Below are 26,523 nucleotides of genomic sequence, written 5' to 3' on the forward strand. Positions count from 1 at the left end.
GGACCAGGTAAGTTTCTAACTTTTTTCCTTTCAGGATGTTATGTTTGTGTTGTGTCATCCTCTCTAAAATGTTGTTGCCTGTCTCACCAACATACTGGGACCCACAGTGTTGGCAGGACATCAGGTAGACACAGTTCCTGGTGTAAACTGTGCCCGTACTGGAGGTAAGGAAGACCTCTTTGGTTGATTTGTTCTGGACATATTTTACCTGATGAAAATATTGACCCTGGTGTCGGGTTTTTGGGCAGTTGATTTGTGGGAGTTTGGCTCTAATTAAGTAGTGTTGTAAATTGCTGTTCTTTCTAAAGGCTGCAATTATGTGGTGGTCTGGGAGTAATTGCGCCGGTCCCAGGACATTTTGAAAGCTGGATTTGACCGCCCTGGTCAGTTTCACGGCAGCCGAGGAGTAAGTAGTAATGAATGGTACCAAGGCGCCCACTGTCTGAGCTGTTTTGGATAAATATGATCTATAGACTTTCCTTAAGAAAGATCTACTATATCCCCTAGGTCTAAGGGCCCTAAAAAGGACATCCGTTGCCACCTTGAAGTCCTGCTCCCGTGTGCATATGCGGTGGAACCTCAGAAGTTGCGACTTCACCAGGCCGGAAAATGTGTGTCTAGGATGGAAGCTGTTTCGGTGAAGGAGGGCATGGGTGTCCGTTTCTTTAAAGAAGACTCTGATGTCCAACCGGTGGGAAGAGCTGAAGTCGGGGCCCTTAAAAGTTGTGGTGTCTAAAAAATCTATGGACTGCAGACTGACCGTGGACTTCACTTTGATGGATGGATTGAAATTGTTTAAGGTGGCCACAAATCCATTAAAATCATCCCGGGAGTGTGTCCACACTCCCCAGATGTCATCCAAGTACCTATAATAGTGGAGAGGTTGTTTGTGACAGCAGGAAAGGGCTGCATTCTCCCACTCTGCCATAAATATATTGGCATAAGCGGGGGCAAATTTCTTGCCCATTGCTGTGCCTTTGATTTGGAGAAAAAACTCACCATTAAATTCAAAGTCGTTCTTCATTAAATTGATTTCTAACAATTGCAGTAGTTCCTTGTCTGGTCTTTTCTTATCAGGGTGTTTGGAAAAAATGTTCCTAATAGCCTGTAGGCCTTCTTGGATGTCAATATTTGTGTAGAGGCTATCTACGTCCATGGTGAACAAGATAGCCTGCTGGGGGATGTCCAATTGTTTAATTTTATTTACAAAGTCATATGTGTCTTTGATGTAGCTAGGGTGAATAACTGAAAGGGGATTTAAATAATGGTCTAAAAATTCTGCTGTGTAATATGTTTCACTGCTGCAGTCTGACACTATGGGCCGACCTGGAGGGATTTCATGGGGTTTGCTCCACTTGGCTGGATCTTTGTGTATTTTCGGGAGCATGTAAAAGATCCTGGCCCTAGGTTCTGTGGTACCTATCAGGTAAGTTTTCTGCTTTGCATTAATAAATTTTTTATCGTATAAAGATTGAATTATTTGTTTGATCCTGGGAACCGTGTCCAAATAAATGGGCCTGTTCAGTTTTGTGTAGTAGTTGGTGTCGTTCAATTGCCTATAACCCTCCCAAAGATATTGTGTTCTGTCCTGTATTACGATTGTGCTGCCTTTATCTGCCGGTTTGATAATAATGTTCTTGTTTTCTTTCAGTTCTTTGAGGGCTTGCACCTCCTGCAAGGTAAGGTTTGTTGTTTCGCGAAATGGTTTAAAATGTGTTCTAAAATGCTCTAAGTCCTGTTCAATTAATGAGATGATTGGCCTGGGTATTTTCTCCTCAGGCGGGGTCCAATCCGACTTTGGTGTGAAGGGAAGGGGATTTGTTTCTGTGCGATTTTTAAAGTAGGCCTCCAGTTTAAGCCGTCTGTGATACTGCTGCAGGTCCCACCGTGCCTGCATCACCTGGCGCCTCGCACCGCCGTTTAGCACCGGGATGAAGGTTAGGCCCCTGTCGAGTAAGGTAAGTTGTGCAGGGGAAGCATGAAAGGTTTTTGAGAGAATCAGGACATTCTCACTCCCCTCCTGCCACTGCAGGCTTTTGGGGAAATCTAGTTTAAAAACTGCAGCCAGTGGTTGAGCATGTCGTTTGCCGTTCCATCTGTCCAGTGTATGAGGTCACTGTCTGTGTTAAAGTTTGAACGGGGAAGGGCCGGAATGTGTTTAAGGTTGGCAATAATATAGTCATTTAGAATATTAAGCTGTGCCTGCTCCTGTTGTGGGAGTAAAGTTGAGTAATTGATCTCAGGTACCCAAATTTGCGCAAAGGGGAATTTTTGTTTTGCTGCCTTCAATGCTGGCTGTATATATTTATTGGTAGTGTCCTTGGCACTCTGTGTTCGATTATTAATGCCAAAGGATAGTATGACATGTTCCACCCTCATTGAGGTGGCGGCCTTGCCGACAACGGCATCCACATGTTTGAATGAGGCCCCTGGGTAGCTTTCTATTTGGAGATTCCTGTTAGTAAAGGATTGTATTCTGGACAGGTTGGAGTCCCCCAGAATCAGCCATTTCTTGTGTACGTCCAGACGCCATTCAATCTGCTTGCGGGATGTGTGTGGATGTATGTTGGGTTTAAGTCTCGGAGAGCGCTGTTGTTTACCGGACGACGATGCCACGATAGGTCCAATATTAAGCCGGGACTGGGTAGCCAGTCTCAGGCTAGTCACCTTTTCCGGGCTTAATGCTACTGTCTGTTGTGTACTAGGAGGACTGGGCAACTCATCATCCCCGCGCAAATCCACCAGGATCAGGTCCTGTTCCTGTGCTACACAGGAAGCAGCCTGCTCCCCCTGAGGTGAACCGCACGGGGTGAGTAGCTCCCGTGGGGGGTCCTCCATAATGTTTCTAAATGTTGGGGAGGCAGCCGCAGCCTCAAGTAAGAGGTCAAGGGGATCCTCTGAATCTGTTTCCCTACAGGGGGACCAACCAGGCCTCGGAACAGTCATGGTGGAGGCCGTTCTAGTTTCATTGACCCTGACTGGACTAACTGGGGAGGTTTGGGACTGTGCCTCTGCCGACCTATGGACTACAGCTTGGATTTCCCTCAGGTGAGTAGGTCTGACACCGGTGGGAGTGCTGGGGTGTGGGTCAACAGGAATCTGCGGCTCCACGCGCCTCTCCTCAGGGACAGCCGCAGGAACAGCAGCCTGCCACCGGCTCTGGAGCAACGCATGGGTTTCATGCAATGTTTTGTCCTTGAGTCTACTACCAATCTGTCCCTTTGCCCAGCTGATGGCAACTTTGAAGCAACCTTCCCAGCCCCGGGGGGAGAGTTGCTGTAGCTGAGACAGTTTTTCCTCCAACCTGTCTTCATAGTGTTGTCTAAGAATTAGCATGGTGGTGTAAGCCCAGTTCCTGGCATTTCCCTCCACCAGGGCCCTGGCCGTGGGGGTTGGCAGCGCAGGCCTGATGATTTCCGCCAGGAGATGCTGTAATTTAGTAATGGATGGAGGTTGGTCCTTCCGTACATTGTTTTTATGATGCACTAATCTAATGATGTTGAAGATGGCCCGAGTTGTAAACAACAACTCCGGGTCCTCCTCATATTCGGGCTTATTGCTTTGTTTCTTGTTGTTATTGAATGGTTTTTTGTTTTTCAGGGTGCTGAACCCTGAGGGCTGGTGCCATGCACCACCCCTGGGGCCTGTTCTAGGCGCGTTTGGAAAGGAAGTCGGTTTTGCGGGCCCCCATTGGGCCCGCGGTTCAAAAAATTGTGGTCTAGTAGACCATTGATGATAACTATTACGGTAGGTGGGACGTGGTCCTCTATATATGTTGTTCTTGACCACGTCCGCATAAGTGAAGACATCTTGTCTACGTGTAGGAAAATCCTGATACTGGCCTGGACGGGGAGCAGGCCGGCCCCCGCCCTGCATGGCGGGCCCGCGTCTGCGCGCGACCACCGTCCAGCCATCCCACTGCGGGGTTGCCATTATCAGGCTGAAGATGGAGAGGATATCAATAAGGTAACGGTAAAGGTAAGTATTGTGGTTCTGGTGCAGGTAGGATATTGCAGGTAAGTGAAAGTTTAATTTGTAAATAAAATGATTTCAAATGAGAAAAGAAAAATAATAAAACGAAAAAAATTTTTAATGATGAAAAATGTAAATTTCTGGTTGGCCAAAATGTTATTTGTACAATGAACAAGCCGTCGCGACGTTTCGGTCCTCCTGGGACCTTCTTCAGGCAGGCTTGTTCGAAAAATGAGAAAAAACTTTTATTCAGAAAAAAAGAGATATTTTTGCTCACTGAGCTTTTGAAAAAAGATATATTTATGTAAGATATATAAAATGAATAAGTGATCGATGGATAAGGTAGGTATTCGTATATCTGTCTCTAAAACACAAGGCTTTCTAATGCCAGCAGGCTAGATGCTGTCTCTAAGTAGAGTAACAAGCATTCAGGTAAGTGACAGTTGGAGCTGGCCTCTTTTAAAAGATAGGGGGGCGGGGCTTATCCGTTTTGTTCAAAAAGAACCAATCAGGGCTTTAGAAAAGTAAATTTAACTATAAAATTGTAAAAAGTAATCCAAAGTATGTAAAATACTGTATAATGTATTGCTAATAATTTATTTTAATGCATCCAATTGTAGTTAGCTCCTTTTATAATATTTTAAAGCCCTTTTATGTGTTTTAGATGTCATACCTGTGTACTTTTCTGTAGTGAGGTTTGTGCAGTTTCCATATTTGATTGTAATGTGGTTTGTTCTTTCTGTCAATTGTGTTTTTTCTAGGTTATGGAGGAGGTCAGGGGAGAGGAGACGAACCGGCAAGGGACACGCAAGGCATGAGGCACGGGCCGGTTAGGGGAAATTGAAAGTCCGCAGGTGGGGGTTTGGATAAAGGATAGGGAAAGGATTTGGGGACTGGAATTGGATTTAGGGTTAGGGACTTGGTTTGGGGGCAGGGTGTATGGTTATTGGGGTCGGGAGTTGGGACTGGGGTAGGGGGCAGTGGCTTAGCGTTAGGACTAAGATTTAGGGTTAGGGCTGTGGTATGGGTAAAGGGTTAAGTTTGGGGTTAGGGCTGTGGTTAAGGTTAGGGCTGTGGAAGGGGTCAAGGGTTAAGTATAGGGTTAGGACTTAGATTTAAGGTTAGGGCTGTGGTATAGGTAGAGGGTTAAGTTTGTGGTTAGGGCTGTGGAAGGGGTCAGGGGTTAAGTTTAGGGTTAGGACTTAGATTTAGGGTAAGGGCTGTGGTATGGGTAAAGGGTTAAGTTTTTTTTGGGGGGTAGGGCTGTGGTTAAGGTTAGGGCTGTGGAAGGGGTCAGGGGTTGTGATTTGGGGCAGGTTTTGGTTTTGGGATTAGGGCGTGGATTAGGGTAAGGGGAACCCCTCTGCTGGCTTCAGTGCACTGTCCATCTATGCCGCGTGACCCCACCTAATCTACCTCTCATTAAGGCCTCTAGGATGCAAAGTATTCAATTTATAGATCCATAATTTTTCTGTTCTTCTTCTTTGCAGGGTGGACCAGTGGGGATTCGACTGGAGGACTGCGACCCTGCAGGCCTCCCATCCATGATCCCGGAAGTGACGGACCAGGTAAGTTTCTAACTTTTTTCCTTTCAGGATGTTATGTTTGTGTTGTGTCATCCTCTCTAAAATGTTGTTGCCTGTCTCACCAACATACTGGGACCCACAGTGTTGGCAGGACATCAGGTAGACACAGTTCCTGGTGTAAACTGTGCCCGTACTGGAGGTAAGGAAGACCTCTTTGGTTGATTTGTTCTGGACATATTTTACCTGATGAAAATATTGACCCTGGTGTCGGGTTTTTGGGCAGTTGATTTGTGGGAGTTTGGCTCTAATTAAGTAGTGTTGTAAATTGCTGTTCTTTCTAAAGGCTGCAATTATGTGGTGGTCTGGGAGTAATTGCGCCGGTCCCAGGACATTTTGAAAGCTGGATTTGACCGCCCTGGTCAGTTTCACGGCAGCCGAGGAGTAAGTAGTAATGAATGGTACCAAGGCGCCCACTGTCTGAGCTGTTTTGGATAAATATGATCTATAGACTTTCCTTAAGAAAGATCTACTATATCCCCTAGGTCTAAGGGCCCTAAAAAGGACATCCGTTGCCACCTTGAAGTCCTGCTCCCGTGTGCATATGCGGTGGAACCTCAGAAGTTGCGACTTCACCAGGCCGGAAAATGTGTGTCTAGGATGGAAGCTGTTTCGGTGAAGGAGGGCATGGGTGTCCGTTTCTTTAAAGAAGACTCTGATGTCCAACCGGTGGGAAGAGCTGAAGTCGGGGCCCTTAAAAGTTGTGGTGTCTAAAAAATCTATGGACTGCAGACTGACCGTGGACTTCACTTTGATGGATGGATTGAAATTGTTTAAGGTGGCCACAAATCCATTAAAATCATCCCGGGAGTGTGTCCACACTCCCCAGATGTCATCCAAGTACCTATAATAGTGGAGAGGTTGTTTGTGACAGCAGGAAAGGGCTGCATTCTCCCACTCTGCCATAAATATATTGGCATAAGCGGGGGCAAATTTCTTGCCCATTGCTGTGCCTTTGATTTGGAGAAAAAACTCACCATTAAATTCAAAGTCGTTCTTCATTAAATTGATTTCTAACAATTGCAGTAGTTCCTTGTCTGGTCTTTTCTTATCAGGGTGTTTGGAAAAAATGTTCCTAATAGCCTGTAGGCCTTCTTGGATGTCAATATTTGTGTAGAGGCTATCTACGTCCATGGTGAACAAGATAGCCTGCTGGGGGATGTCCAATTGTTTAATTTTATTTACAAAGTCATATGTGTCTTTGATGTAGCTAGGGTGAATAACTGAAAGGGGATTTAAATAATGGTCTAAAAATTCTGCTGTGTAATATGTTTCACTGCTGCAGTCTGACACTATGGGCCGACCTGGAGGGATTTCATGGGGTTTGCTCCACTTGGCTGGATCTTTGTGTATTTTCGGGAGCATGTAAAAGATCCTGGCCCTAGGTTCTGTGGTACCTATCAGGTAAGTTTTCTGCTTTGCATTAATAAATTTTTTATCGTATAAAGATTGAATTATTTGTTTGATCCTGGGAACCGTGTCCAAATAAATGGGCCTGTTCAGTTTTGTGTAGTAGTTGGTGTCGTTCAATTGCCTATAACCCTCCCAAAGATATTGTGTTCTGTCCTGTATTACGATTGTGCTGCCTTTATCTGCCGGTTTGATAATAATGTTCTTGTTTTCTTTCAGTTCTTTGAGGGCTTGCACCTCCTGCAAGGTAAGGTTTGTTGTTTCGCGAAATGGTTTAAAATGTGTTCTAAAATGCTCTAAGTCCTGTTCAATTAATGAGATGATTGGCCTGGGTATTTTCTCCTCAGGCGGGGTCCAATCCGACTTTGGTGTGAAGGGAAGGGGATTTGTTTCTGTGCGATTTTTAAAGTAGGCCTCCAGTTTAAGCCGTCTGTGATACTGCTGCAGGTCCCACCGTGCCTGCATCACCTGGCGCCTCGCACCGCCGTTTAGCACCGGGATGAAGGTTAGGCCCCTGTCGAGTAAGGTAAGTTGTGCAGGGGAAGCATGAAAGGTTTTTGAGAGAATCAGGACATTCTCACTCCCCTCCTGCCACTGCAGGCTTTTGGGGAAATCTAGTTTAAAAACTGCAGCCAGTGGTTGAGCATGTCGTTTGCCGTTCCATCTGTCCAGTGTATGAGGTCACTGTCTGTGTTAAAGTTTGAACGGGGAAGGGCCGGAATGTGTTTAAGGTTGGCAATAATATAGTCATTTAGAATATTAAGCTGTGCCTGCTCCTGTTGTGGGAGTAAAGTTGAGTAATTGATCTCAGGTACCCAAATTTGCGCAAAGGGGAATTTTTGTTTTGCTGCCTTCAATGCTGGCTGTATATATTTATTGGTAGTGTCCTTGGCACTCTGTGTTCGATTATTAATGCCAAAGGATAGTATGACATGTTCCACCCTCATTGAGGTGGCGGCCTTGCCGACAACGGCATCCACATGTTTGAATGAGGCCCCTGGGTAGCTTTCTATTTGGAGATTCCTGTTAGTAAAGGATTGTATTCTGGACAGGTTGGAGTCCCCCAGAATCAGCCATTTCTTGTGTACGTCCAGACGCCATTCAATCTGCTTGCGGGATGTGTGTGGATGTATGTTGGGTTTAAGTCTCGGAGAGCGCTGTTGTTTACCGGACGACGATGCCACGATAGGTCCAATATTAAGCCGGGACTGGGTAGCCAGTCTCAGGCTAGTCACCTTTTCCGGGCTTAATGCTACTGTCTGTTGTGTACTAGGAGGACTGGGCAACTCATCATCCCCGCGCAAATCCACCAGGATCAGGTCCTGTTCCTGTGCTACACAGGAAGCAGCCTGCTCCCCCTGAGGTGAACCGCACGGGGTGAGTAGCTCCCGTGGGGGGTCCTCCATAATGTTTCTAAATGTTGGGGAGGCAGCCGCAGCCTCAAGTAAGAGGTCAAGGGGATCCTCTGAATCTGTTTCCCTACAGGGGGACCAACCAGGCCTCGGAACAGTCATGGTGGAGGCCGTTCTAGTTTCATTGACCCTGACTGGACTAACTGGGGAGGTTTGGGACTGTGCCTCTGCCGACCTATGGACTACAGCTTGGATTTCCCTCAGGTGAGTAGGTCTGACACCGGTGGGAGTGCTGGGGTGTGGGTCAACAGGAATCTGCGGCTCCACGCGCCTCTCCTCAGGGACAGCCGCAGGAACAGCAGCCTGCCACCGGCTCTGGAGCAACGCATGGGTTTCATGCAATGTTTTGTCCTTGAGTCTACTACCAATCTGTCCCTTTGCCCAGCTGATGGCAACTTTGAAGCAACCTTCCCAGCCCCGGGGGGAGAGTTGCTGTAGCTGAGACAGTTTTTCCTCCAACCTGTCTTCATAGTGTTGTCTAAGAATTAGCATGGTGGTGTAAGCCCAGTTCCTGGCATTTCCCTCCACCAGGGCCCTGGCCGTGGGGGTTGGCAGCGCAGGCCTGATGATTTCCGCCAGGAGATGCTGTAATTTAGTAATGGATGGAGGTTGGTCCTTCCGTACATTGTTTTTATGATGCACTAATCTAATGATGTTGAAGATGGCCCGAGTTGTAAACAACAACTCCGGGTCCTCCTCATATTCGGGCTTATTGCTTTGTTTCTTGTTGTTATTGAATGGTTTTTTGTTTTTCAGGGTGCTGAACCCTGAGGGCTGGTGCCATGCACCACCCCTGGGGCCTGTTCTAGGCGCGTTTGGAAAGGAAGTCGGTTTTGCGGGCCCCCATTGGGCCCGCGGTTCAAAAAATTGTGGTCTAGTAGACCATTGATGATAACTATTACGGTAGGTGGGACGTGGTCCTCTATATATGTTGTTCTTGACCACGTCCGCATAAGTGAAGACATCTTGTCTACGTGTAGGAAAATCCTGATACTGGCCTGGACGGGGAGCAGGCCGGCCCCCGCCCTGCATGGCGGGCCCGCGTCTGCGCGCGACCACCGTCCAGCCATCCCACTGCGGGGTTGCCATTATCAGGCTGAAGATGGAGAGGATATCAATAAGGTAACGGTAAAGGTAAGTATTGTGGTTCTGGTGCAGGTAGGATATTGCAGGTAAGTGAAAGTTTAATTTGTAAATAAAATGATTTCAAATGAGAAAAGAAAAATAATAAAACGAAAAAAATTTTTAATGATGAAAAATGTAAATTTCTGGTTGGCCAAAATGTTATTTGTACAATGAACAAGCCGTCGCGACGTTTCGGTCCTCCTGGGACCTTCTTCAGGCAGGCTTGTTCGAAAAATGAGAAAAAACTTTTATTCAGAAAAAAAGAGATATTTTTGCTCACTGAGCTTTTGAAAAAAGATATATTTATGTAAGATATATAAAATGAATAAGTGATCGATGGATAAGGTAGGTATTCGTATATCTGTCTCTAAAACACAAGGCTTTCTAATGCCAGCAGGCTAGATGCTGTCTCTAAGTAGAGTAACAAGCATTCAGGTAAGTGACAGTTGGAGCTGGCCTCTTTTAAAAGATAGGGGGGCGGGGCTTATCCGTTTTGTTCAAAAAGAACCAATCAGGGCTTTAGAAAAGTAAATTTAACTATAAAATTGTAAAAAGTAATCCAAAGTATGTAAAATACTGTATAATGTATTGCTAATAATTTATTTTAATGCATCCAATTGTAGTTAGCTCCTTTTATAATATTTTAAAGCCCTTTTATGTGTTTTAGATGTCATACCTGTGTACTTTTCTGTAGTGAGGTTTGTGCAGTTTCCATATTTGATTGTAATGTGGTTTGTTCTTTCTGTCAATTGTGTTTTTTCTAGGTTATGGAGGAGGTCAGGGGAGAGGAGACGAACCGGCAAGGGACACGCAAGGCATGAGGCACGGGCCGGTTAGGGGAAATTGAAAGTCCGCAGGTGGGGGTTTGGATAAAGGATAGGGAAAGGATTTGGGGACTGGAATTGGATTTAGGGTTAGGGACTTGGTTTGGGGGCAGGGTGTATGGTTATTGGGGTCGGGAGTTGGGACTGGGGTAGGGGGCAGTGGCTTAGCGTTAGGACTAAGATTTAGGGTTAGGGCTGTGGTATGGGTAAAGGGTTAAGTTTGGGGTTAGGGCTGTGGTTAAGGTTAGGGCTGTGGAAGGGGTCAAGGGTTAAGTATAGGGTTAGGACTTAGATTTAAGGTTAGGGCTGTGGTATAGGTAGAGGGTTAAGTTTGTGGTTAGGGCTGTGGAAGGGGTCAGGGGTTAAGTTTAGGGTTAGGACTTAGATTTAGGGTAAGGGCTGTGGTATGGGTAAAGGGTTAAGTTTTTTTTGGGGGGTAGGGCTGTGGTTAAGGTTAGGGCTGTGGAAGGGGTCAGGGGTTGTGATTTGGGGCAGGTTTTGGTTTTGGGATTAGGGCGTGGATTAGGGTAAGGGGAACCCCTCTGCTGGCTTCAGTGCACTGTCCATCTATGCCGCGTGACCCCACCTAATCTACCTCTCATTAAGGCCTCTAGGATGCAAAGTATTCAATTTATAGATCCATAATTTTTCTGTTCTTCTTCTTTGCAGGGTGGACCAGTGGGGATTCGACTGGAGGACTGCGACCCTGCAGGCCTCCCATCCATGATCCCGGAAGTGACGGACCAGGTAAGTTTCTAACTTTTTTCCTTTCAGGATGTTATGTTTGTGTTGTGTCATCCTCTCTAAAATGTTGTTGCCTGTCTCACCAACATACTGGGACCCACAGTGTTGGCAGGACATCAGGTAGACACAGTTCCTGGTGTAAACTGTGCCCGTACTGGAGGTAAGGAAGACCTCTTTGGTTGATTTGTTCTGGACATATTTTACCTGATGAAAATATTGACCCTGGTGTCGGGTTTTTGGGCAGTTGATTTGTGGGAGTTTGGCTCTAATTAAGTAGTGTTGTAAATTGCTGTTCTTTCTAAAGGCTGCAATTATGTGGTGGTCTGGGAGTAATTGCGCCGGTCCCAGGACATTTTGAAAGCTGGATTTGACCGCCCTGGTCAGTTTCACGGCAGCCGAGGAGTAAGTAGTAATGAATGGTACCAAGGCGCCCACTGTCTGAGCTGTTTTGGATAAATATGATCTATAGACTTTCCTTAAGAAAGATCTACTATATCCCCTAGGTCTAAGGGCCCTAAAAAGGACATCCGTTGCCACCTTGAAGTCCTGCTCCCGTGTGCATATGCGGTGGAACCTCAGAAGTTGCGACTTCACCAGGCCGGAAAATGTGTGTCTAGGATGGAAGCTGTTTCGGTGAAGGAGGGCATGGGTGTCCGTTTCTTTAAAGAAGACTCTGATGTCCAACCGGTGGGAAGAGCTGAAGTCGGGGCCCTTAAAAGTTGTGGTGTCTAAAAAATCTATGGACTGCAGACTGACCGTGGACTTCACTTTGATGGATGGATTGAAATTGTTTAAGGTGGCCACAAATCCATTAAAATCATCCCGGGAGTGTGTCCACACTCCCCAGATGTCATCCAAGTACCTATAATAGTGGAGAGGTTGTTTGTGACAGCAGGAAAGGGCTGCATTCTCCCACTCTGCCATAAATATATTGGCATAAGCGGGGGCAAATTTCTTGCCCATTGCTGTGCCTTTGATTTGGAGAAAAAACTCACCATTAAATTCAAAGTCGTTCTTCATTAAATTGATTTCTAACAATTGCAGTAGTTCCTTGTCTGGTCTTTTCTTATCAGGGTGTTTGGAAAAAATGTTCCTAATAGCCTGTAGGCCTTCTTGGATGTCAATATTTGTGTAGAGGCTATCTACGTCCATGGTGAACAAGATAGCCTGCTGGGGGATGTCCAATTGTTTAATTTTATTTACAAAGTCATATGTGTCTTTGATGTAGCTAGGGTGAATAACTGAAAGGGGATTTAAATAATGGTCTAAAAATTCTGCTGTGTAATATGTTTCACTGCTGCAGTCTGACACTATGGGCCGACCTGGAGGGATTTCATGGGGTTTGCTCCACTTGGCTGGATCTTTGTGTATTTTCGGGAGCATGTAAAAGATCCTGGCCCTAGGTTCTGTGGTACCTATCAGGTAAGTTTTCTGCTTTGCATTAATAAATTTTTTATCGTATAAAGATTGAATTATTTGTTTGATCCTGGGAACCGTGTCCAAATAAATGGGCCTGTTCAGTTTTGTGTAGTAGTTGGTGTCGTTCAATTGCCTATAACCCTCCCAAAGATATTGTGTTCTGTCCTGTATTACGATTGTGCTGCCTTTATCTGCCGGTTTGATAATAATGTTCTTGTTTTCTTTCAGTTCTTTGAGGGCTTGCACCTCCTGCAAGGTAAGGTTTGTTGTTTCGCGAAATGGTTTAAAATGTGTTCTAAAATGCTCTAAGTCCTGTTCAATTAATGAGATGATTGGCCTGGGTATTTTCTCCTCAGGCGGGGTCCAATCCGACTTTGGTGTGAAGGGAAGGGGATTTGTTTCTGTGCGATTTTTAAAGTAGGCCTCCAGTTTAAGCCGTCTGTGATACTGCTGCAGGTCCCACCGTGCCTGCATCACCTGGCGCCTCGCACCGCCGTTTAGCACCGGGATGAAGGTTAGGCCCCTGTCGAGTAAGGTAAGTTGTGCAGGGGAAGCATGAAAGGTTTTTGAGAGAATCAGGACATTCTCACTCCCCTCCTGCCACTGCAGGCTTTTGGGGAAATCTAGTTTAAAAACTGCAGCCAGTGGTTGAGCATGTCGTTTGCCGTTCCATCTGTCCAGTGTATGAGGTCACTGTCTGTGTTAAAGTTTGAACGGGGAAGGGCCGGAATGTGTTTAAGGTTGGCAATAATATAGTCATTTAGAATATTAAGCTGTGCCTGCTCCTGTTGTGGGAGTAAAGTTGAGTAATTGATCTCAGGTACCCAAATTTGCGCAAAGGGGAATTTTTGTTTTGCTGCCTTCAATGCTGGCTGTATATATTTATTGGTAGTGTCCTTGGCACTCTGTGTTCGATTATTAATGCCAAAGGATAGTATGACATGTTCCACCCTCATTGAGGTGGCGGCCTTGCCGACAACGGCATCCACATGTTTGAATGAGGCCCCTGGGTAGCTTTCTATTTGGAGATTCCTGTTAGTAAAGGATTGTATTCTGGACAGGTTGGAGTCCCCCAGAATCAGCCATTTCTTGTGTACGTCCAGACGCCATTCAATCTGCTTGCGGGATGTGTGTGGATGTATGTTGGGTTTAAGTCTCGGAGAGCGCTGTTGTTTACCGGACGACGATGCCACGATAGGTCCAATATTAAGCCGGGACTGGGTAGCCAGTCTCAGGCTAGTCACCTTTTCCGGGCTTAATGCTACTGTCTGTTGTGTACTAGGAGGACTGGGCAACTCATCATCCCCGCGCAAATCCACCAGGATCAGGTCCTGTTCCTGTGCTACACAGGAAGCAGCCTGCTCCCCCTGAGGTGAACCGCACGGGGTGAGTAGCTCCCGTGGGGGGTCCTCCATAATGTTTCTAAATGTTGGGGAGGCAGCCGCAGCCTCAAGTAAGAGGTCAAGGGGATCCTCTGAATCTGTTTCCCTACAGGGGGACCAACCAGGCCTCGGAACAGTCATGGTGGAGGCCGTTCTAGTTTCATTGACCCTGACTGGACTAACTGGGGAGGTTTGGGACTGTGCCTCTGCCGACCTATGGACTACAGCTTGGATTTCCCTCAGGTGAGTAGGTCTGACACCGGTGGGAGTGCTGGGGTGTGGGTCAACAGGAATCTGCGGCTCCACGCGCCTCTCCTCAGGGACAGCCGCAGGAACAGCAGCCTGCCACCGGCTCTGGAGCAACGCATGGGTTTCATGCAATGTTTTGTCCTTGAGTCTACTACCAATCTGTCCCTTTGCCCAGCTGATGGCAACTTTGAAGCAACCTTCCCAGCCCCGGGGGGAGAGTTGCTGTAGCTGAGACAGTTTTTCCTCCAACCTGTCTTCATAGTGTTGTCTAAGAATTAGCATGGTGGTGTAAGCCCAGTTCCTGGCATTTCCCTCCACCAGGGCCCTGGCCGTGGGGGTTGGCAGCGCAGGCCTGATGATTTCCGCCAGGAGATGCTGTAATTTAGTAATGGATGGAGGTTGGTCCTTCCGTACATTGTTTTTATGATGCACTAATCTAATGATGTTGAAGATGGCCCGAGTTGTAAACAACAACTCCGGGTCCTCCTCATATTCGGGCTTATTGCTTTGTTTCTTGTTGTTATTGAATGGTTTTTTGTTTTTCAGGGTGCTGAACCCTGAGGGCTGGTGCCATGCACCACCCCTGGGGCCTGTTCTAGGCGCGTTTGGAAAGGAAGTCGGTTTTGCGGGCCCCCATTGGGCCCGCGGTTCAAAAAATTGTGGTCTAGTAGACCATTGATGATAACTATTACGGTAGGTGGGACGTGGTCCTCTATATATGTTGTTCTTGACCACGTCCGCATAAGTGAAGACATCTTGTCTACGTGTAGGAAAATCCTGATACTGGCCTGGACGGGGAGCAGGCCGGCCCCCGCCCTGCATGGCGGGCCCGCGTCTGCGCGCGACCACCGTCCAGCCATCCCACTGCGGGGTTGCCATTATCAGGCTGAAGATGGAGAGGATATCAATAAGGTAACGGTAAAGGTAAGTATTGTGGTTCTGGTGCAGGTAGGATATTGCAGGTAAGTGAAAGTTTAATTTGTAAATAAAATGATTTCAAATGAGAAAAGAAAAATAATAAAACGAAAAAAATTTTTAATGATGAAAAATGTAAATTTCTGGTTGGCCAAAATGTTATTTGTACAATGAACAAGCCGTCGCGACGTTTCGGTCCTCCTGGGACCTTCTTCAGGCAGGCTTGTTCGAAAAATGAGAAAAAACTTTTATTCAGAAAAAAAGAGATATTTTTGCTCACTGAGCTTTTGAAAAAAGATATATTTATGTAAGATATATAAAATGAATAAGTGATCGATGGATAAGGTAGGTATTCGTATATCTGTCTCTAAAACACAAGGCTTTCTAATGCCAGCAGGCTAGATGCTGTCTCTAAGTAGAGTAACAAGCATTCAGGTAAGTGACAGTTGGAGCTGGCCTCTTTTAAAAGATAGGGGGGCGGGGCTTATCCGTTTTGTTCAAAAAGAACCAATCAGGGCTTTAGAAAAGTAAATTTAACTATAAAATTGTAAAAAGTAATCCAAAGTATGTAAAATACTGTATAATGTATTGCTAATAATTTATTTTAATGCATCCAATTGTAGTTAGCTCCTTTTATAATATTTTAAAGCCCTTTTATGTGTTTTAGATGTCATACCTGTGTACTTTTCTGTAGTGAGGTTTGTGCAGTTTCCATATTTGATTGTAATGTGGTTTGTTCTTTCTGTCAATTGTGTTTTTTCTAGGTTATGGAGGAGGTCAGGGGAGAGGAGACGAACCGGCAAGGGACACGCAAGGCATGAGGCACGGGCCGGTTAGGGGAAATTGAAAGTCCGCAGGTGGGGGTTTGGATAAAGGATAGGGAAAGGATTTGGGGACTGGAATTGGATTTAGGGTTAGGGACTTGGTTTGGGGGCAGGGTGTATGGTTATTGGGGTCGGGAGTTGGGACTGGGGTAGGGGGCAGTGGCTTAGCGTTAGGACTAAGATTTAGGGTTAGGGCTGTGGTATGGGTAAAGGGTTAAGTTTGGGGTTAGGGCTGTGGTTAAGGTTAGGGCTGTGGAAGGGGTCAAGGGTTAAGTATAGGGTTAGGACTTAGATTTAAGGTTAGGGCTGTGGTATAGGTAGAGGGTTAAGTTTGTGGTTAGGGCTGTGGAAGGGGTCAGGGGTTAAGTTTAGGGTTAGGACTTAGATTTAGGGTAAGGGCTGTGGTATGGGTAAAGGGTTAAGTTTTTTTTGGGGGGTAGGGCTGTGGTTAAGGTTAGGGCTGTGGAAGGGGTCAGGGGTTGTGATTTGGGGCAGGTTTTGGTTTTGGGATTAGGGCGTGGATTAGGGTAAGGGGAACCCCTCTGCTGGCTTCAGTGCACTGTCCATCTATGCCGCGTGACCCCACCTAATCTACCTCTCATTAAGGCCTCTAGGATGCAAAGTATTCAATTTATAGATCCATAATTTTTCTGTTCTTCTTCTTTGCAGGGTGGACCAGTGGGGATTCGACTGGAGGACTGCGACCCTGCAGGCCTCCCATCCATGATCCCGGAAGTGACGGACCAGGTAAGTTTCTAACTTTTTTCCTTTCAGGATGTTATGTTTGTGTTGTGTCATCCTCTCTAAAATGTTGTTGCCTGTCTCACCAACATACTGGGACCCACAGTGTTGGCAGGACATCAGGTAGACACAGTTCCTGGTGTAAACTGTGCCCGTACTGGAGGTAAGGAAGACCTCTTTGGTTGATTTGTTCTGGACATATTTTACCTGATGAAAATATTGACCCTGGTGTCGGGTTTTTGGGCAGTTGATTTGTGGGAGTTTGGCTCTAATTAAGTAGTGTTGTAAATTGCTGTTCTTTCTAAAGGCTGCAATTATGTGGTGGTCTGGGAGTAATTGCGCCGGTCCCAGGACATTTTGAAAGCTGGATTTGACCGCCCTGGTCAGTTTCACGGCAGCCGAGGAGTAAGTAGTAATGAATGGTACCAAGGCGCCCACTGTCTGAGCTGTTTTGGATAAATATGATCTATAGACTTTCCTTAAGAAAGATCTACTATATCCCCTAGGTCTAAGGGCCCTAAAAAGGACATCCGTTGCCACCTTGAAGTCCTGCTCCCGTGTGCATATGCGGTGGAACCTCAGAAGTTGCGACTTCACCAGGCCGGAAAATGTGTGTCTAGGATGGAAGCTGTTTCGGTGAAGGAGGGCATGGGTGTCCGTTTCTTTAAAGAAGACTCTGATGTCCAACCGGTGGGAAGAGCTGAAGTCGGGGCCCTTAAAAGTTGTGGTGTCTAAAAAATCTATGGACTGCAGACTGACCGTGGACTTCACTTTGATGGATGGATTGAAATTGTTTAAGGTGGCCACAAATCCATTAAAATCATCCCGGGAGTGTGTCCACACTCCCCAGATGTCATCCAAGTACCTATAATAGTGGAGAGGTTGTTTGTGACAGCAGGAAAGGGCTGCATTCTCCCACTCTGCCATAAATATATTGGCATAAGCGGGGGCAAATTTCTTGCCCATTGCTGTGCCTTTGATTTGGAGAAAAAACTCACCATTAAATTCAAAGTCGTTCTTCATTAAATTGATTTCTAACAATTGCAGTAGTTCCTTGTCTGGTCTTTTCTTATCAGGGTGTTTGGAAAAAATGTTCCTAATAGCCTGTAGGCCTTCTTGGATGTCAATATTTGTGTAGAGGCTATCTACGTCCATGGTGAACAAGATAGCCTGCTGGGGGATGTCCAATTGTTTAATTTTATTTACAAAGTCATATGTGTCTTTGATGTAGCTAGGGTGAATAACTGAAAGGGGATTTAAATAATGGTCTAAAAATTCTGCTGTGTAATATGTTTCACTGCTGCAGTCTGACACTATGGGCCGACCTGGAGGGATTTCATGGGGTTTGCTCCACTTGGCTGGATCTTTGTGTATTTTCGGGAGCATGTAAAAGATCCTGGCCCTAGGTTCTGTGGTACCTATCAGGTAAGTTTTCTGCTTTGCATTAATAAATTTTTTATCGTATAAAGATTGAATTATTTGTTTGATCCTGGGAACCGTGTCCAAATAAATGGGCCTGTTCAGTTTTGTGTAGTAGTTGGTGTCGTTCAATTGCCTATAACCCTCCCAAAGATATTGTGTTCTGTCCTGTATTACGATTGTGCTGCCTTTATCTGCCGGTTTGATAATAATGTTCTTGTTTTCTTTCAGTTCTTTGAGGGCTTGCACCTCCTGCAAGGTAAGGTTTGTTGTTTCGCGAAATGGTTTAAAATGTGTTCTAAAATGCTCTAAGTCCTGTTCAATTAATGAGATGATTGGCCTGGGTATTTTCTCCTCAGGCGGGGTCCAATCCGACTTTGGTGTGAAGGGAAGGGGATTTGTTTCTGTGCGATTTTTAAAGTAGGCCTCCAGTTTAAGCCGTCTGTGATACTGCTGCAGGTCCCACCGTGCCTGCATCACCTGGCGCCTCGCACCGCCGTTTAGCACCGGGATGAAGGTTAGGCCCCTGTCGAGTAAGGTAAGTTGTGCAGGGGAAGCATGAAAGGTTTTTGAGAGAATCAGGACATTCTCACTCCCCTCCTGCCACTGCAGGCTTTTGGGGAAATCTAGTTTAAAAACTGCAGCCAGTGGTTGAGCATGTCGTTTGCCGTTCCATCTGTCCAGTGTATGAGGTCACTGTCTGTGTTAAAGTTTGAACGGGGAAGGGCCGGAATGTGTTTAAGGTTGGCAATAATATAGTCATTTAGAATATTAAGCTGTGCCTGCTCCTGTTGTGGGAGTAAAGTTGAGTAATTGATCTCAGGTACCCAAATTTGCGCAAAGGGGAATTTTTGTTTTGCTGCCTTCAATGCTGGCTGTATATATTTATTGGTAGTGTCCTTGGCACTCTGTGTTCGATTATTAATGCCAAAGGATAGTATGACATGTTCCACCCTCATTGAGGTGGCGGCCTTGCCGACAACGGCATCCACATGTTTGAATGAGGCCCCTGGGTAGCTTTCTATTTGGAGATTCCTGTTAGTAAAGGATTGTATTCTGGACAGGTTGGAGTCCCCCAGAATCAGCCATTTCTTGTGTACGTCCAGACGCCATTCAATCTGCTTGCGGGATGTGTGTGGATGTATGTTGGGTTTAAGTCTCGGAGAGCGCTGTTGTTTACCGGACGACGATGCCACGATAGGTCCAATATTAAGCCGGGACTGGGTAGCCAGTCTCAGGCTAGTCACCTTTTCCGGGCTTAATGCTACTGTCTGTTGTGTACTAGGAGGACTGGGCAACTCATCATCCCCGCGCAAATCCACCAGGATCAGGTCCTGTTCCTGTGCTACACAGGAAGCAGCCTGCTCCCCCTGAGGTGAACCGCACGGGGTGAGTAGCTCCCGTGGGGGGTCCTCCATAATGTTTCTAAATGTTGGGGAGGCAGCCGCAGCCTCAAGTAAGAGGTCAAGGGGATCCTCTGAATCTGTTTCCCTACAGGGGGACCAACCAGGCCTCGGAACAGTCATGGTGGAGGCCGTTCTAGTTTCATTGACCCTGACTGGACTAACTGGGGAGGTTTGGGACTGTGCCTCTGCCGACCTATGGACTACAGCTTGGATTTCCCTCAGGTGAGTAGGTCTGACACCGGTGGGAGTGCTGGGGTGTGGGTCAACAGGAATCTGCGGCTCCACGCGCCTCTCCTCAGGGACAGCCGCAGGAACAGCAGCCTGCCACCGGCTCTGGAGCAACGCATGGGTTTCATGCAATGTTTTGTCCTTGAGTCTACTACCAATCTGTCCCTTTGCCCAGCTGATGGCAACTTTGAAGCAACCTTCCCAGCCCCGGGGGGAGAGTTGCTGTAGCTGAGACAGTTTTTCCTCCAACCTGTCTTCATAGTGTTGTCTAAGAATTAGCATGGTGGTGTAAGCCCAGTTCCTGGCATTTCCCTCCACCAGGGCCCTGGCCGTGGGGGTTGGCAGCGCAGGCCTGATGATTTCCGCCAGGAGATGCTGTAATTTAGTAATGGATGGAGGTTGGTCCTTCCGTACATTGTTTTTATGATGCACTAATCTAATGATGTTGAAGATGGCCCGAGTTGTAAACAACAACTCCGGGTCCTCCTCATATTCGGGCTTATTGCTTTGTTTCTTGTTGTTATTGAATGGTTTTTTGTTTTTCAGGGTGCTGAACCCTGAGGGCTGGTGCCATGCACCACCCCTGGGGCCTGTTCTAGGCGCGTTTGGAAAGGAAGTCGGTTTTGCGGGCCCCCATTGGGCCCGCGGTTCAAAAAATTGTGGTCTAGTAGACCATTGATGATAACTATTACGGTAGGTGGGACGTGGTCCTCTATATATGTTGTTCTTGACCACGTCCGCATAAGTGAAGACATCTTGTCTACGTGTAGGAAAATCCTGATACTGGCCTGGACGGGGAGCAGGCCGGCCCCCGCCCTGCATGGCGGGCCCGCGTCTGCGCGCGACCACCGTCCAGCCATCCCACTGCGGGGTTGCCATTATCAGGCTGAAGATGGAGAGGATATCAATAAGGTAACGGTAAAGGTAAGTATTGTGGTTCTGGTGCAGGTAGGATATTGCAGGTAAGTGAAAGTTTAATTTGTAAATAAAATGATTTCAAATGAGAAAAGAAAAATAATAAAACGAAAAAAATTTTTAATGATGAAAAATGTAAATTTCTGGTTGGCCAAAATGTTATTTGTACAATGAACAAGCCGTCGCGACGTTTCGGTCCTCCTGGGACCTTCTTCAGGCAGGCTTGTTCGAAAAATGAGAAAAAACTTTTATTCAGAAAAAAAGAGATATTTTTGCTCACTGAGCTTTTGAAAAAAGATATATTTATGTAAGATATATAAAATGAATAAGTGATCGATGGATAAGGTAGGTATTCGTATATCTGTCTCTAAAACACAAGGCTTTCTAATGCCAGCAGGCTAGATGCTGTCTCTAAGTAGAGTAACAAGCATTCAGGTAAGTGACAGTTGGAGCTGGCCTCTTTTAAAAGATAGGGGGGCGGGGCTTATCCGTTTTGTTCAAAAAGAACCAATCAGGGCTTTAGAAAAGTAAATTTAACTATAAAATTGTAAAAAGTAATCCAAAGTATGTAAAATACTGTATAATGTATTGCTAATAATTTATTTTAATGCATCCAATTGTAGTTAGCTCCTTTTATAATATTTTAAAGCCCTTTTATGTGTTTTAGATGTCATACCTGTGTACTTTTCTGTAGTGAGGTTTGTGCAGTTTCCATATTTGATTGTAATGTGGTTTGTTCTTTCTGTCAATTGTGTTTTTTCTAGGTTATGGAGGAGGTCAGGGGAGAGGAGACGAACCGGCAAGGGACACGCAAGGCATGAGGCACGGGCCGGTTAGGGGAAATTGAAAGTCCGCAGGTGGGGGTTTGGATAAAGGATAGGGAAAGGATTTGGGGACTGGAATTGGATTTAGGGTTAGGGACTTGGTTTGGGGGCAGGGTGTATGGTTATTGGGGTCGGGAGTTGGGACTGGGGTAGGGGGCAGTGGCTTAGCGTTAGGACTAAGATTTAGGGTTAGGGCTGTGGTATGGGTAAAGGGTTAAGTTTGGGGTTAGGGCTGTGGTTAAGGTTAGGGCTGTGGAAGGGGTCAAGGGTTAAGTATAGGGTTAGGACTTAGATTTAAGGTTAGGGCTGTGGTATAGGTAGAGGGTTAAGTTTGTGGTTAGGGCTGTGGAAGGGGTCAGGGGTTAAGTTTAGGGTTAGGACTTAGATTTAGGGTAAGGGCTGTGGTATGGGTAAAGGGTTAAGTTTTTTTTGGGGGGTAGGGCTGTGGTTAAGGTTAGGGCTGTGGAAGGGGTCAGGGGTTGTGATTTGGGGCAGGTTTTGGTTTTGGGATTAGGGCGTGGATTAGGGTAAGGGGAACCCCTCTGCTGGCTTCAGTGCACTGTCCATCTATGCCGCGTGACCCCACCTAATCTACCTCTCATTAAGGCCTCTAGGATGCAAAGTATTCAATTTATAGATCCATAATTTTTCTGTTCTTCTTCTTTGCAGGGTGGACCAGTGGGGATTCGACTGGAGGACTGCGACCCTGCAGGCCTCCCATCCATGATCCCGGAAGTGACGGACCAGGTAAGTTTCTAACTTTTTTCCTTTCAGGATGTTATGTTTGTGTTGTGTCATCCTCTCTAAAATGTTGTTGCCTGTCTCACCAACATACTGGGACCCACAGTGTTGGCAGGACATCAGGTAGACACAGTTCCTGGTGTAAACTGTGCCCGTACTGGAGGTAAGGAAGACCTCTTTGGTTGATTTGTTCTGGACATATTTTACCTGATGAAAATATTGACCCTGGTGTCGGGTTTTTGGGCAGTTGATTTGTGGGAGTTTGGCTCTAATTAAGTAGTGTTGTAAATTGCTGTTCTTTCTAAAGGCTGCAATTATGTGGTGGTCTGGGAGTAATTGCGCCGGTCCCAGGACATTTTGAAAGCTGGATTTGACCGCCCTGGTCAGTTTCACGGCAGCCGAGGAGTAAGTAGTAATGAATGGTACCAAGGCGCCCACTGTCTGAGCTGTTTTGGATAAATATGATCTATAGACTTTCCTTAAGAAAGATCTACTATATCCCCTAGGTCTAAGGGCCCTAAAAAGGACATCCGTTGCCACCTTGAAGTCCTGCTCCCGTGTGCATATGCGGTGGAACCTCAGAAGTTGCGACTTCACCAGGCCGGAAAATGTGTGTCTAGGATGGAAGCTGTTTCGGTGAAGGAGGGCATGGGTGTCCGTTTCTTTAAAGAAGACTCTGATGTCCAACCGGTGGGAAGAGCTGAAGTCGGGGCCCTTAAAAGTTGTGGTGTCTAAAAAATCTATGGACTGCAGACTGACCGTGGACTTCACTTTGATGGATGGATTGAAATTGTTTAAGGTGGCCACAAATCCATTAAAATCATCCCGGGAGTGTGTCCACACTCCCCAGATGTCATCCAAGTACCTATAATAGTGGAGAGGTTGTTTGTGACAGCAGGAAAGGGCTGCATTCTCCCACTCTGCCATAAATATATTGGCATAAGCGGGGGCAAATTTCTTGCCCATTGCTGTGCCTTTGATTTGGAGAAAAAACTCACCATTAAATTCAAAGTCGTTCTTCATTAAATTGATTTCTAACAATTGCAGTAGTTCCTTGTCTGGTCTTTTCTTATCAGGGTGTTTGGAAAAAATGTTCCTAATAGCCTGTAGGCCTTCTTGGATGTCAATATTTGTGTAGAGGCTATCTACGTCCATGGTGAACAAGATAGCCTGCTGGGGGATGTCCAATTGTTTAATTTTATTTACAAAGTCATATGTGTCTTTGATGTAGCTAGGGTGAATAACTGAAAGGGGATTTAAATAATGGTCTAAAAATTCTGCTGTGTAATATGTTTCACTGCTGCAGTCTGACACTATGGGCCGACCTGGAGGGATTTCATGGGGTTTGCTCCACTTGGCTGGATCTTTGTGTATTTTCGGGAGCATGTAAAAGATCCTGGCCCTAGGTTCTGTGGTACCTATCAGGTAAGTTTTCTGCTTTGCATTAATAAATTTTTTATCGTATAAAGATTGAATTATTTGTTTGATCCTGGGAACCGTGTCCAAATAAATGGGCCTGTTCAGTTTTGTGTAGTAGTTGGTGTCGTTCAATTGCCTATAACCCTCCCAAAGATATTGTGTTCTGTCCTGTATTACGATTGTGCTGCCTTTATCTGCCGGTTTGATAATAATGTTCTTGTTTTCTTTCAGTTCTTTGAGGGCTTGCACCTCCTGCAAGGTAAGGTTTGTTGTTTCGCGAAATGGTTTAAAATGTGTTCTAAAATGCTCTAAGTCCTGTTCAATTAATGAGATGATTGGCCTGGGTATTTTCTCCTCAGGCGGGGTCCAATCCGACTTTGGTGTGAAGGGAAGGGGATTTGTTTCTGTGCGATTTTTAAAGTAGGCCTCCAGTTTAAGCCGTCTGTGATACTGCTGCAGGTCCCACCGTGCCTGCATCACCTGGCGCCTCGCACCGCCGTTTAGCACCGGGATGAAGGTTAGGCCCCTGTCGAGTAAGGTAAGTTGTGCAGGGGAAGCATGAAAGGTTTTTGAGAGAATCAGGACATTCTCACTCCCCTCCTGCCACTGCAGGCTTTTGGGGAAATCTAGTTTAAAAACTGCAGCCAGTGGTTGAGCATGTCGTTTGCCGTTCCATCTGTCCAGTGTATGAGGTCACTGTCTGTGTTAAAGTTTGAACGGGGAAGGGCCGGAATGTGTTTAAGGTTGGCAATAATATAGTCATTTAGAATATTAAGCTGTGCCTGCTCCTGTTGTGGGAGTAAAGTTGAGTAATTGATCTCAGGTACCCAAATTTGCGCAAAGGGGAATTTTTGTTTTGCTGCCTTCAATGCTGGCTGTATATATTTATTGGTAGTGTCCTTGGCACTCTGTGTTCGATTATTAATGCCAAAGGATAGTATGACATGTTCCACCCTCATTGAGGTGGCGGCCTTGCCGACAACGGCATCCACATGTTTGAATGAGGCCCCTGGGTAGCTTTCTATTTGGAGATTCCTGTTAGTAAAGGATTGTATTCTGGACAGGTTGGAGTCCCCCAGAATCAGCCATTTCTTGTGTACGTCCAGACGCCATTCAATCTGCTTGCGGGATGTGTGTGGATGTATGTTGGGTTTAAGTCTCGGAGAGCGCTGTTGTTTACCGGACGACGATGCCACGATAGGTCCAATATTAAGCCGGGACTGGGTAGCCAGTCTCAGGCTAGTCACCTTTTCCGGGCTTAATGCTACTGTCTGTTGTGTACTAGGAGGACTGGGCAACTCATCATCCCCGCGCAAATCCACCAGGATCAGGTCCTGTTCCTGTGCTACACAGGAAGCAGCCTGCTCCCCCTGAGGTGAACCGCACGGGGTGAGTAGCTCCCGTGGGGGGTCCTCCATAATGTTTCTAAATGTTGGGGAGGCAGCCGCAGCCTCAAGTAAGAGGTCAAGGGGATCCTCTGAATCTGTTTCCCTACAGGGGGACCAACCAGGCCTCGGAACAGTCATGGTGGAGGCCGTTCTAGTTTCATTGACCCTGACTGGACTAACTGGGGAGGTTTGGGACTGTGCCTCTGCCGACCTATGGACTACAGCTTGGATTTCCCTCAGGTGAGTAGGTCTGACACCGGTGGGAGTGCTGGGGTGTGGGTCAACAGGAATCTGCGGCTCCACGCGCCTCTCCTCAGGGACAGCCGCAGGAACAGCAGCCTGCCACCGGCTCTGGAGCAACGCATGGGTTTCATGCAATGTTTTGTCCTTGAGTCTACTACCAATCTGTCCCTTTGCCCAGCTGATGGCAACTTTGAAGCAACCTTCCCAGCCCCGGGGGGAGAGTTGCTGTAGCTGAGACAGTTTTTCCTCCAACCTGTCTTCATAGTGTTGTCTAAGAATTAGCATGGTGGTGTAAGCCCAGTTCCTGGCATTTCCCTCCACCAGGGCCCTGGCCGTGGGGGTTGGCAGCGCAGGCCTGATGATTTCCGCCAGGAGATGCTGTAATTTAGTAATGGATGGAGGTTGGTCCTTCCGTACATTGTTTTTATGATGCACTAATCTAATGATGTTGAAGATGGCCCGAGTTGTAAACAACAACTCCGGGTCCTCCTCATATTCGGGCTTATTGCTTTGTTTCTTGTTGTTATTGAATGGTTTTTTGTTTTTCAGGGTGCTGAACCCTGAGGGCTGGTGCCATGCACCACCCCTGGGGCCTGTTCTAGGCGCGTTTGGAAAGGAAGTCGGTTTTGCGGGCCCCCATTGGGCCCGCGGTTCAAAAAATTGTGGTCTAGTAGACCATTGATGATAACTATTACGGTAGGTGGGACGTGGTCCTCTATATATGTTGTTCTTGACCACGTCCGCATAAGTGAAGACATCTTGTCTACGTGTAGGAAAATCCTGATACTGGCCTGGACGGGGAGCAGGCCGGCCCCCGCCCTGCATGGCGGGCCCGCGTCTGCGCGCGACCACCGTCCAGCCATCCCACTGCGGGGTTGCCATTATCAGGCTGAAGATGGAGAGGATATCAATAAGGTAACGGTAAAGGTAAGTATTGTGGTTCTGGTGCAGGTAGGATATTGCAGGTAAGTGAAAGTTTAATTTGTAAATAAAATGATTTCAAATGAGAAAAGAAAAATAATAAAACGAAAAAAATTTTTAATGATGAAAAATGTAAATTTCTGGTTGGCCAAAATGTTATTTGTACAATGAACAAGCCGTCGCGACGTTTCGGTCCTCCTGGGACCTTCTTCAGGCAGGCTTGTTCGAAAAATGAGAAAAAACTTTTATTCAGAAAAAAAGAGATATTTTTGCTCACTGAGCTTTTGAAAAAAGATATATTTATGTAAGATATATAAAATGAATAAGTGATCGATGGATAAGGTAGGTATTCGTATATCTGTCTCTAAAACACAAGGCTTTCTAATGCCAGCAGGCTAGATGCTGTCTCTAAGTAGAGT

The 26,523-nt window shown here is 46.3% G+C and overlaps 8 long non-coding RNA genes across 8 annotated transcripts; all 8 read left to right on the forward strand.

The window, feature by feature from the left end:
* The first annotated feature begins 1,890 nt into the window (after positions 1-1,890).
* On the forward strand, positions 1,891-3,676 carry LOC140589037 (uncharacterized). The gene is made up of 5 exons (XR_011990225.1): positions 1,891-1,958; positions 2,706-2,809; positions 2,918-3,048; positions 3,376-3,452; positions 3,601-3,676. It is a non-coding gene; the product is annotated as an uncharacterized lncRNA (long non-coding RNA).
* Positions 3,677-5,613: 1,937 nt separating this feature from the next.
* Positions 5,614-6,758, forward strand: LOC140589038 (uncharacterized). The gene is made up of 3 exons (XR_011990226.1): positions 5,614-5,697; positions 5,842-5,939; positions 6,041-6,758. It is a non-coding gene; the product is annotated as an uncharacterized lncRNA (long non-coding RNA).
* A 665-nt stretch (positions 6,759-7,423) lies between these two features.
* On the forward strand, positions 7,424-9,209 carry LOC140589039 (uncharacterized). The gene is made up of 5 exons (XR_011990227.1): positions 7,424-7,491; positions 8,239-8,342; positions 8,451-8,581; positions 8,909-8,985; positions 9,134-9,209. It is a non-coding gene; the product is annotated as an uncharacterized lncRNA (long non-coding RNA).
* A 1,937-nt stretch (positions 9,210-11,146) lies between these two features.
* Positions 11,147-12,291, forward strand: LOC140589040 (uncharacterized). The gene is made up of 3 exons (XR_011990228.1): positions 11,147-11,230; positions 11,375-11,472; positions 11,574-12,291. It is a non-coding gene; the product is annotated as an uncharacterized lncRNA (long non-coding RNA).
* Positions 12,292-12,956: 665 nt separating this feature from the next.
* LOC140589041 (uncharacterized) lies at positions 12,957-14,742 on the forward strand. Its single transcript, XR_011990229.1, has 5 exons — positions 12,957-13,024; positions 13,772-13,875; positions 13,984-14,114; positions 14,442-14,518; positions 14,667-14,742. It is a non-coding gene; the product is annotated as an uncharacterized lncRNA (long non-coding RNA).
* A 1,937-nt stretch (positions 14,743-16,679) lies between these two features.
* LOC140589042 (uncharacterized) lies at positions 16,680-17,824 on the forward strand. Its single transcript, XR_011990230.1, has 3 exons — positions 16,680-16,763; positions 16,908-17,005; positions 17,107-17,824. It is a non-coding gene; the product is annotated as an uncharacterized lncRNA (long non-coding RNA).
* Positions 17,825-18,489: 665 nt separating this feature from the next.
* Positions 18,490-20,275, forward strand: LOC140589043 (uncharacterized). Its single transcript, XR_011990231.1, has 5 exons — positions 18,490-18,557; positions 19,305-19,408; positions 19,517-19,647; positions 19,975-20,051; positions 20,200-20,275. It is a non-coding gene; the product is annotated as an uncharacterized lncRNA (long non-coding RNA).
* A 3,747-nt stretch (positions 20,276-24,022) lies between these two features.
* LOC140589044 (uncharacterized) lies at positions 24,023-25,808 on the forward strand. Its single transcript, XR_011990232.1, has 5 exons — positions 24,023-24,090; positions 24,838-24,941; positions 25,050-25,180; positions 25,508-25,584; positions 25,733-25,808. It is a non-coding gene; the product is annotated as an uncharacterized lncRNA (long non-coding RNA).
* Positions 25,809-26,523: the final 715 nt, after the last annotated feature.

This window comes from Paramormyrops kingsleyae, chromosome 4, assembly GCF_048594095.1.
Source record: "Paramormyrops kingsleyae isolate MSU_618 chromosome 4, PKINGS_0.4, whole genome shotgun sequence".
NCBI lineage: Eukaryota > Metazoa > Chordata > Actinopteri > Osteoglossiformes > Mormyridae > Paramormyrops > Paramormyrops kingsleyae.